We start from the raw sequence: 10,529 nt of genomic DNA, 5'->3' as shown, positions 1-10,529 counted from the left end.
AGGGATGGTAGGGGGAGGGAGGTGGGAGGAGGTTCAGGATGGGGAACAGGTGTACACCCATCGTGGATTCATGTTGATGTATGCCAAAACCAATACAATTTTGTAATTAGCCTCTAATTAAAATAAATAAATTTATATTAAAAAAATGAAGACACATGCACATACAAAGATTTTACAAAAAAAACACAACATATTTATTCATAACAGCTAAAAACCAGAAACGGTGCAAGTGTCAGTTAACAAATGACTTAATGAAAGAATTAAGATATGTCTATATAACGAATTAAAACTAAAATACAATTAAGTGGAATAGAAAAGAATAAGCACAACAATATGGTATATCTCAAATTTTGAGATTAAGTTGAGTCAAAGAAGTCAAACCAAAAAGAAAAAAAGTATATATTATGTAATTCAAATAAATAATATAACAGAAAATACAAACAAACCTATGTTGACATAAAGTACGCACGCCAAAATGGGAATCCGGGAGGCGGGCACCTCTGCAATTAATGCATGCATTTAAAACTCCTGAACCTGCAGACGCCATGCACAGGAAACACCTCCAGGAGATACCCGACCAGAGTAGCAACGTTACCACCAGTTTCATGTGGGGATGGGAGTCTAGCAAGACTTCTGAACTGCTTTCAGGGATGGGGGTCTCCACCCTGGAGAAGGAGGAGGTGAACAGTGAGAACATCCCCCAGGAACTGCTTTCAAACCTGGGCCACCCACAAAGCCCCCCACGAAAACGGCTGAAAAGCAAAGGGAATGACAAGGACTTTGTGATTGTCCTCAGACTTAAGCTAAACCAAGAGAACTTTCCAGGTGTTTCTTGGGACTCCCTTCCAAATGAGCTGCTCTTAGGAATCTTTTCCTGTCTATGCCTCCCTGAACTCCTGAAAGTCTCCAGTGTTTGTAAGAGATGGTATCATCTAGCGTTTGACGAGTCTCTCTGGCAGACTTTAGACCTCGCGGGCAGAAACCTCTACCCAGATGTGGTTGGTCGGCTTTTGTCCCGAGGGGTGGTTGCCTTCCACTGTCCACGATCATTTATGCACCAACCGTCAGTTGAACATTTCAGCCCTTTCCGACTATAGCACCTGGACCTGTCGAACTCTGTGATCTATGCGTCTACCCTGCAGGGCCTTCTGTCTCACTGCTCCAAGTTGCAGAATCTCAGCCTGGAAGGCCTCTGACTTTCAGATCCCGTTGTTGATAATCTTGCTCAGAACACAAATTTACTGCGACTAAACCTTTCTGGGTGTTCTGGATTCTCTGAATCTGTCCTGAAGACTTTGCTGAGCAACTGTTCCAGATTGGATGAACTGAACCTCTCTTGGTGCTATGATTTCATTGAAAAGAATGTACAGGTGGCTGTTGCACATGTGTCAGAGACTATCACCCAGCTGAATCTCAGCTGGTACCTAAAGAATCTGCAGAGATCAGATGTCTCTACCTTAGTTGGAAGATGTCCCAACCTTGTCCACCTAGACTTAAGTGATAGTGTCATGCTGAAAAATGACTGCTTTCCAGAATTTTACCAACTCAACTACCTCCAACACCTATCACTCAGTTGGTGCTATGACATAATACCTGAAACTTTACTTGAACTTGGAGAAATTCCCACATTAAAAACATTACAAGTCTTTGGAATCGAACCAGACGGCACCCTTCAACTGTTAAAGGAAGCCCTCCCTCATCTACAGATTAATTGCTCCCATTTCACCACCATGGTCAGGCCAACCATTGGCAACAAGAAGAACCAAGAGATAGGGGGCATCAAATGCCAACTGTCACTGGAGAAGCCCAGTTGCCTAGGAAGCCTCTATTGCAAGATGGTGTCTCCTCTTTTTTTGAACAGGGAAAGTAAGCAGGAAGCCCAATTGTGGAGAGCTCAGCTATTTTTATTCTTGGTTTTCTGTTGCCTTCCTTCTACAAGTATATTAGAGAACCACTGGAGGTGAAAACTATGAAGTGTTGCTTTTTAGAAATGACTATGAAAACTTTTATTACTGCTATACCCTTAAGAGCCTCAGCTCTACACTTTTTGAAATTTTAGGGAGAGTGAGCCTATAATTTTAAGATATCTTAAATAGCAAAATTTGAACCACGTCTTCCAAGTGCCACTCTTCATAAATCTATTTAGAATCAAGCTTAAAAATCACCACCAGCAAATCATTTTCGTAGCCTATATGGCAACTGAACATTCTTCTATTTAATTTTTCAGCACTGCTTTATTATAAGACATAGGTTGCAAAAAATAATAAGCTATTTGTATTGTAAGCTGAAAAGAATGAGAATCATAGAGTAGATCTGCAGCACTCTCTTCTGAGGATGGCAAGAAAAATAGACATTTCAACTGCACCTTTAGATTTGCAGTCAGATTGATGGAAAAAAAATAGCCCCAGGTCATTCACCTTAAAACCTAAATAAAGAAACAAACAGTTGGCCAACCAGAGGTGTAGAATTGGTATAGAATGTAAAGGCTCAAGAGACAGTTTTCTATGACAGTTAACTTAGGGTATCCTCTAATGCACATTAATGAAGTCTCCTTTATGTACAGTTGGGAAGGTCCCCTGGAGGAGGAAATGGCAACCCACTCCAGTATTTTTGCCTAGAGAATCCCATGGACAGAGGAGCCTGGAGGGCTACAGTCCATGGGGTCGCAAAAAGTCAGACACGACTGAGCAACTAATACTTAACAGGCGGAGAGAGGGATTACAATTGTTTCATGATGATTAATACATTTATCTTGATTGGGATGATTTCATGAGTGCATACATATGTGAAAACTAATCCAACTGTACACTAATATGTGTGCTACTGCTACTGCTAAGCCACTTCTGTCGTGCCTGACTCTGTGCAACCCAATAGATGGCAGCCCACCAGGCTCTCCCATCCCTGGGATTCTCCAGGCAAGAACACTGTAGTGGGTTGCCATTTCCTTCTCCAATGCATGAAAGTGAAAAGTGAAAGTGAAGTCGCTCAGATGTGTCCGACTCTTAGCGACCCCATGGACTGTAGCCTACCAGGTTCCTCTGTCCATGGGATTTTCCAGGCAAGAGTACTGGAGTGGGGTGCCATTTCCTTCTCTGCTAATATGTGTAGCTAAATATATTTCAGTTAAGTTATAAAATATTCACACAAGTAACAAAAATTAACTAGGAAGTAGCCAATGTAAATAGCAAGAACGGTTTATGTTATGAAGTTGAAAACTAAAATTACACAATGATATTTCACTTTTCAGTTATCTCAGTTTAGATTTTATATATATACATATTTTTTAATCAAGTACAAAAATACATATTTTTCATGCCAAAAATCTTTCAATGGGACTGTTATGGTGATTTTAGAAAAAAATATAATCTACGTAGAAATAATTGTGGAATTTTCTAAGAAAAGTACTGAAAGCAATTTTGAAAATTTAAAGCAGGTAGTAAGAATTTTTTGTCCTGTGAGGTTGCATGAAAGAATCGTTGTATACAGACAGGTCAAGAAGCAACAGATAGAACCTGACATGAAACAAAGGACTGGTTCCAAACTGGAAAAGGAGTATGTCAAGGCTGCATATTTTCACCCTGCTTATTTAACTTATGTACAGAGTACATCATGAGAAATGCTGGGCTGGATGAAGCAAAAGCTGGAATCAAGATTGCCAGGAGAAATATCAGTAAGCTCAGATATGCAGATGACACCACCCTATGGCAGAAAGTGAAGAAGAACTAAAAAGCTTCTGATGAAAGTGAAAGAGGAGAGTGAAAAAGCTGGCTAAAACTCAACATTCAAAAAATGAAGATCATGGCATCCGGTCTCATCACTTCATGGCAAATAGATGGGGAAACAGTGGAAACAGTGACAGACTATTTTTTTGGGCTCCAAAATCACTGCAGATGGTGACTGCAGCCATGAAATTAAAAGATGCTTACTCCTTGGAAGAAAAGTTATGACCAACCTAGATAGCATATTAAAAAGTAGAGATATTAAGTTTGCTGACAAACGTCCATCCAGTCAAACCTATGGTTTTTCCAGTAGTCATGTATGGATGTGAGAGTTGGCCCATAAGGAAATCTGAGCACCGAAGAATTGATGCTTTTGAACTGTGGTGTTGGAAAAGACTCTTGAGAGTTCCTTGGACTGCAAGGAGATCAAACCAGTTCATCCTAAAGGAAATCAATCCTGAATACTCATTGGAAGGACTGATGCTGAAGCTGAAGCTCCAATACTCTGGCCACCTGCTGTGAAGAACTGACTCATTGGAAAAGACCCCGATGCTGGAAAAGTTTTAGGCAGTAAGAGCAGGGGATGACAGAGGATGAGATGGTTGGATGGCATCACCGAGTCAGTGGACATGAGTTTGAGCAAGCTCTGGGAGTTGGTGATGGACAGGGAAGCCTGGCATGCTGTAGTCCTTGGGGTCGCAAAGAGTCGGACACGACTGAGCAACTGAACTGAACTGGTGATCATTATGTAATAGGGACAAAATTTTACTTAGTCAAATATATGACTCCCAGTTTTTTTAAATACAAAATGTAATATATATAAAATTCAGGTAAATGAATTTAGACAGGCAGCATTTTTTAGAGTGGTTTTAACTTCATAGCAAATTGAGCAGAAGCACAGAGGTTGCATTTTTTCTTTCCAAGTAACAGAAGAAATTGACATAACAAAGACAAATATTGCAGCTGTGAATTAAAAAAAAAAAAAATTCCTTCAAGCAACATTAGTCAAAGTTTGTAAATTCAGTTCAGTTCAGTTCAGTTCAGTCACTCAGTCGTGTCCAACTCTTTGTGACCCCATGAATTGCAGTAGGCCAGGCCTCCCTGTCCATCACCAACTCCCGGAGTTCACTTAAGCTCACGCCCATCGAGTTGGTGATGCCATCCAGCCATCTCATCCTCTGTCGTCCCCTTCTCCTCCTGCCCCCAATCCCTCCCAGCATCAGAGTCTTTCCCAATGAGTCAACTCTTCGCATGAGGTGGCCAAAGTACTGGAGTTTCAGCTTTAGCATAATTCCTTCCAAAGAACACCCAGGGCTGATCTCCTTTAGAATTAAATGAACATATTAAAATTACAGTCCAAATAATTTTTTTCTTATTTGGTGATTCTACAATGAGACCTCAAGGTTCTGATAAAGGTTATGTATTTTAACAGATGTATTCCATTTGAGTAATTACACAGTCATTTAATGGATATATCCTTTATATTTGATTTGTTAAATAATCACTTCTTTTTGCTTTTGAATTCCTAGGTATGTAGCCCAAATCTCCACTTCACACCATTTTGCTCTATGTCAGTATGAGATAACTCTATCTTTTCAGTTCCTCAGGATAACAAACTTTTGTAGTCCCTATTTAAAACTTTTCCAAATCAACACATCATCCTTTGAAAACACCCCTCCATAGCTAGCACTCCCTCATCACCCTCTTTCATGTGTTTTTAATAATAGCACTTTGCCACCATATTTTATTAGTTTGTTTTAATCTCTGTGCTAGAATGTAAGCAGAAGAATACTGAAAGAGAAAGAGGTAAGGAATTCTGAAAGTAGAATTACCACTTAGGAAGTTTAGTTTAATGAGCTCCTAGAATTAAAAAGTGGTATTAGATATATTTTTCCTCACAAAAATAAGTTTCCAGAAGGTGCTTAGAAAATAATAGCTTTACTATTAGCAGTTCTATTAAATTATTACTACTGAATACTCATCTTTTTACGGAGAAGGCAATGGCACCGGACTCCAGTACTCTTGCCTGGAAACTCCCATGGATGGAGGAGCCTGGAAGCCTGTAGTCCATGGGGTCACTGAGGGTCGGACACGACTGAGCGACTTCACTTTCACTTTTCACTTTCATGCATTGGAGAAGGAAATGGCAACCCACTCCAGTGTTCTTGCCTGGAGAATCCCAGGGATGGGGGAGTGTGGTGGGCTGCCATCTATAGGGTTGCACAGAGTCGGACCCGACTGAAGTGACTTAGCAGCATCAGCACTCATCTTTTTAAGGAATTACTTCTTTTGTATTTAGACTTAATTTGAGCCCACATCATCTAGAGAAAACCAAACTAGGTACTGGAGTCAGAGTCTTGAGTTTGAATCCCTGCTTCATCAAAAAAAAAAAAGTTATTTTAAAGAGGCTACTTATTTTCTCTGAGCCTCAGTGTCCCTCTCTTTAATATATAGACACATTTTGAACCTATTAACAGCAAAATGAATGTAATGTATTTAGTTCAAAGTTTGGTTCATTGAAGTAGGTGTCTAAGAAATAGCTATTAGCATAAATTAATTAATATTAGTTATGACCTTCATTTGTAATTTTTTTAATTATGCACGGTTTTTTATTGGTCAGTTACACTTCATTCAGTTCATTTCAGTTGCTCAGTTGTGCCGGACTCTTTGCAACCCCATGGACTGCAGCACACCAGGCCTCCCTGTGCATCATCAACTCCCGGAATTTACTCAAACTCATGTCTATTGAGTCGGTGATGTCATCCAACCGTCTCATCCTCTGTCATCCCCTTCTTCTCCCACCTTCAATATTTCCCAGCATTGAGGTCTTTTCAAATGAGTCAGCTCTTTACATCAGGTGGCCAAAATATTGAAGTTTCAGCTTCAACATCCGTCCTTCCATGAATATTCAGGACTGATTTCCTTCAGGATGGACTGGTTTGATCTCCTTGCAGTCCATTTGTAATTCTTAATGTTGTTGATTAAGAAAAGCATAATGAGTGGTTGCCTTTGGATATTACTTTAATAGACCATTACTTAAAGAAGACATAATAAAATAGGAAGGAATATGCTGGGAGATCACACAGGAAACACACATTTTTGAGTACTTATTTATAGAATGTCATCATGTCCTTGATTGCTGATGTACTTCAGCTTTCCTTTCTGTTATCTCCACTCTCAGGTTTCTTTGATGAATGCTGGCTACTAATCTCTTTTGTAAGAATGTGATTTTTTGCAACTGATTTACCTACCACTACAATTTGAAATACAAATCATGGACAAACACACAAAAGCAAAATAAGATACCATTATTGGTGGTTACAAATATGACTTAAAGAAACAAATTAAAAAACTCATAACTGAAAGCCGCATTTGACTTGCATGTGGCATGTTACATCATGAAGGTACACAATAGTTCTGACAAACCAGAGTGAACATGAATATTCAAAAGATAAAGAAACTCTTTCATGTTTTTCTACATAACATACTTGAAAAAATATCTTCTAGGTAATTGGTATTGGTAGATAGAAATCCTGGCCTGGAAGTAAAGTGTTCTCATGGAGAGTTTGGGAAAATTATACTGATATAATTATTTTTTTCATTTATCACAGTTGAGGCAAAAAATTGGGCTAGCAAAAATTTTGTACCCAATGATCCCTACTGTATACAAACTCACTTCACATTTCAATTATTAAAAAAAAAAAAAAAAAAAAAAAAAACTAGAATGATTTTTAAAAGTTTAATATGAATTTTCTGGGGATTTTATATAGTTTCTAGGAGAGTGGAAGTTTTGAACACTGTGACTTTTTTGTTCCTCTTTTTTCCATTACTGAGGTATAATTGACAAATAAAATTGTAATATATTTAAAGGGTTCTGTGTGATGATTTAATAAATGCAAACATTGTGAAAAGATTCCCACCATTGAGTTACTTAACATGTTCATTACCTCACATAGTTACCTTGGGTGGGGGGCAGGTAGGGAGAGAACAACCTGGGGTGCAGGTAGGGAGAGAACAACCAAGTTCTATTAGTAAATTTCAATTATACAATATTATCAACTAGAGTCATTACATTATACTTAGGTCATCAGACTTTATTTTATAACTGAAAGTCTGTACCCTTTTACCAGACTTTTCCTATTTCCCTCTCTACTATCTGCCATCATCCACTCAGCCATGGCAAGACCCATTCAAATCTGTTTCTATCAGTTCAGCTTTTTTACAGTTTTACATAGTGATACCATGCACTGTTTGTCTTTGTCTGGCTTAGTTGACTTAGTATAATATCCTCCAGTTCCATCTATGTTGTTGTAAATGGCAGACTTTCCTTCTTTTATAAGGCAGAATAATATTATATTGTGTGCATATATGTATATACATATTCTTTATCCATTTATCTTTCAACAGATGATTATGTTGTTTCCATATTTTGTGTTTGTGTGCTAAGTCGCTTCAGTTTTGTCCAACTCTTTGTGACCTTATGGACTGCAGCCCTCCAGGTTCCTCACTCCAAGAATAACGGAGTGAGTTGCCATTCTTTTCTCCAAGGATTCTTCCCGGCTCAGGGATCTGACCTGGTTCTCCTACACTGCGGGCAGTTCCTTTGCCATCTAAGCCCATGGAAGCCCTACAGTCACAGCAGTCACAATCATTCTTACTAGGCTGCATGTTTCTCTGTATTAGTCTATTTCTTTCAGATTACCTAACTAATTGGCTTATAATTGCTCACAGTAGTCTTTTATGCTCCTTAGTATTTCTGAGGTATCAGTTGTAACATCTTCTCTTTTATTTCTGATTTTACTTGAGTGTTGTCTCTTTTTTCTTAGTTCAAATAAAGATTTGTTAATTTTATATTCATAAAAAACAATTTCTTGGTTTCATTGATATTTTCTATTATCTTTCTAGTCTCTATTTCATTTAGTTCTGCACTGATCTTTGTTTTATACTTCCTGCTACAAATGTCGGACTTAATTTATCCTTCTTTTGTAGTTCCTTGAGATGTAATGTTATGCTATTTGAGATCTTAATTTTTTTCTTACTGTCGACATTTATTGCTATAAAGTTCTTTCTTGGAATTTTTCTTCTTGCTGTATTTCATAAGTTATGATAATTTGTGTTTCCATTTTCCTTTGTCTAAAAATATATTTTTTTTATTTCCCTTTTGATTTCTTCAATGACTTATTGGTTGTTGACTAGCATACTGTTTAATCATCACGTATTAGTGGATTTTTTAAAGTTTTTCTCCTGTAATTGATTTAGAGGTTCAAACCATTGTGGCCAGAAAAAAGATATTTAATATAATTTTAATTTTAAGTTATTAACACTTGTTTTTTGAACCTAATATATGATCTAGCCTGAAGAATGTTCCATGTGTGCCTCAGAAAGAATGTGTATTCTGCTGCTGTTAGAATGTTATGTATATGTTTGACCTAATATGTAGTTAACGTATAGTTTCTCATTGATTTTCTGTCTTAATGATCTATCCATTTTTTAATGTGGAATATTGAAATTGTATTTATTACTATTTATTTTTCACTTCAGATTCATTGATATTTACTTTATATATTTAGATGCTCCTTTGTCATTCATTTAGTATCTGGATTTCTCCAGATACTAGAGTGATATTGCTCTGTTGCAGTTATATATTCATTGGGTCCATTAGAGGAAATTCAAAAGCCTTCTGTCATCAGCTTGGCCTATACTCCATCATCACTTAAACTATTTTTCTCTAAAATTCTCAAAATAGATGGATGAAATTGTTCTTGTCAAAGCTAAGAATAACAAACTCACATGAATGATTACCTGTCCTGGTATTATAGATGAAATCCAGTTCCATTTTCCCTTTATTTAAAACCTCTGTTTTATTAAATATTTACAAAGTCAGATGTGTTCTTAAGGGAAAGTCCACCTATGGCACTGAAGGTATAAACTAGTTCCAGCTCTACATTTATTCAGCTGGTGGTGATAGAGGATTGTCTTTGATGTTTACATCTTAATTTTCTTCTGTATCAGATAAAATGGCCTCTACGATATTACTAGCATTCAAATTCCAGGACTCTCTGATCTTGAAAACTGGAACAGCTCAGTATCAAGAGCAGATATACCTTGAGGCAGCTGCCACAATGCTGATGAGGACAGTTGGAAGCTGATTTACATCTGAAGTTCATCAGGCTTTCCCTAACAGAGCCCTATCTAAATGCCTGTCTGGTTGCATTTCATCTTGACTTCCTTATCAAGCCTTGAATATCAAGGTCAATCAAGGCTACACTTGATACCCAGCAAATTTCACTGCCATTAACCAAGACAAGGGAATTGCTAGTTAAGTGATGAGAGATAGGCTTAACAGTCACAATCTGAAGTTGTTCTAGGCCAGAGCAACTTCATCTTTCTCTCTTCAGTCGCAAGGTTCTCACTTTTGAGATAGACTCTGATCCGTTTCTTTCTGTTTACAGTTTTATCTTCTCATATTTATTACTTTGGATAAGCCACCCAGTGAAATGAGAAATGTTGAAGGGGTGCCAAGAGTTTGGCTAGATAAATTCTAACAAAATAAGTGGGGCCACAGGAAGTCCTCGGTTTACTATAAAACATTAACATAGCTATGTACATGTCAGGAATCAAGGACAAACACATCCTGTCAGTTATAATCTCAAAATATAACTAATCTGACAATTTATCACTACTTTCAATGGTACTAACCAATCCAAACACCATTATCCCTTGTCTTCCTACATTTTATTCTGTATCTTCTCTTTTTAAAGTATTAATCAGATCATATCATTCCTTTGTTCAAAATTTTTACCAACTTCT

At 37.5% G+C, this 10,529-nt stretch overlaps 1 pseudogene; it reads left to right on the top strand.

Moving 5' to 3' along the window:
- The first annotated feature begins 490 nt into the window (after nucleotides 1-490).
- On the top strand, nucleotides 491-9,868 carry LOC102413871 (annotated as a pseudogene).
- The last annotated feature ends 661 nt before the right edge of the window (nucleotides 9,869-10,529 follow it).

The sequence above is a fragment of the Bubalus bubalis genome, chromosome 23 (genome assembly GCF_019923935.1).
Source record: "Bubalus bubalis isolate 160015118507 breed Murrah chromosome 23, NDDB_SH_1, whole genome shotgun sequence".
NCBI lineage: Eukaryota > Metazoa > Chordata > Mammalia > Artiodactyla > Bovidae > Bubalus > Bubalus bubalis.
This window is presented reverse-complemented; position numbering and strand designations above follow the sequence as displayed.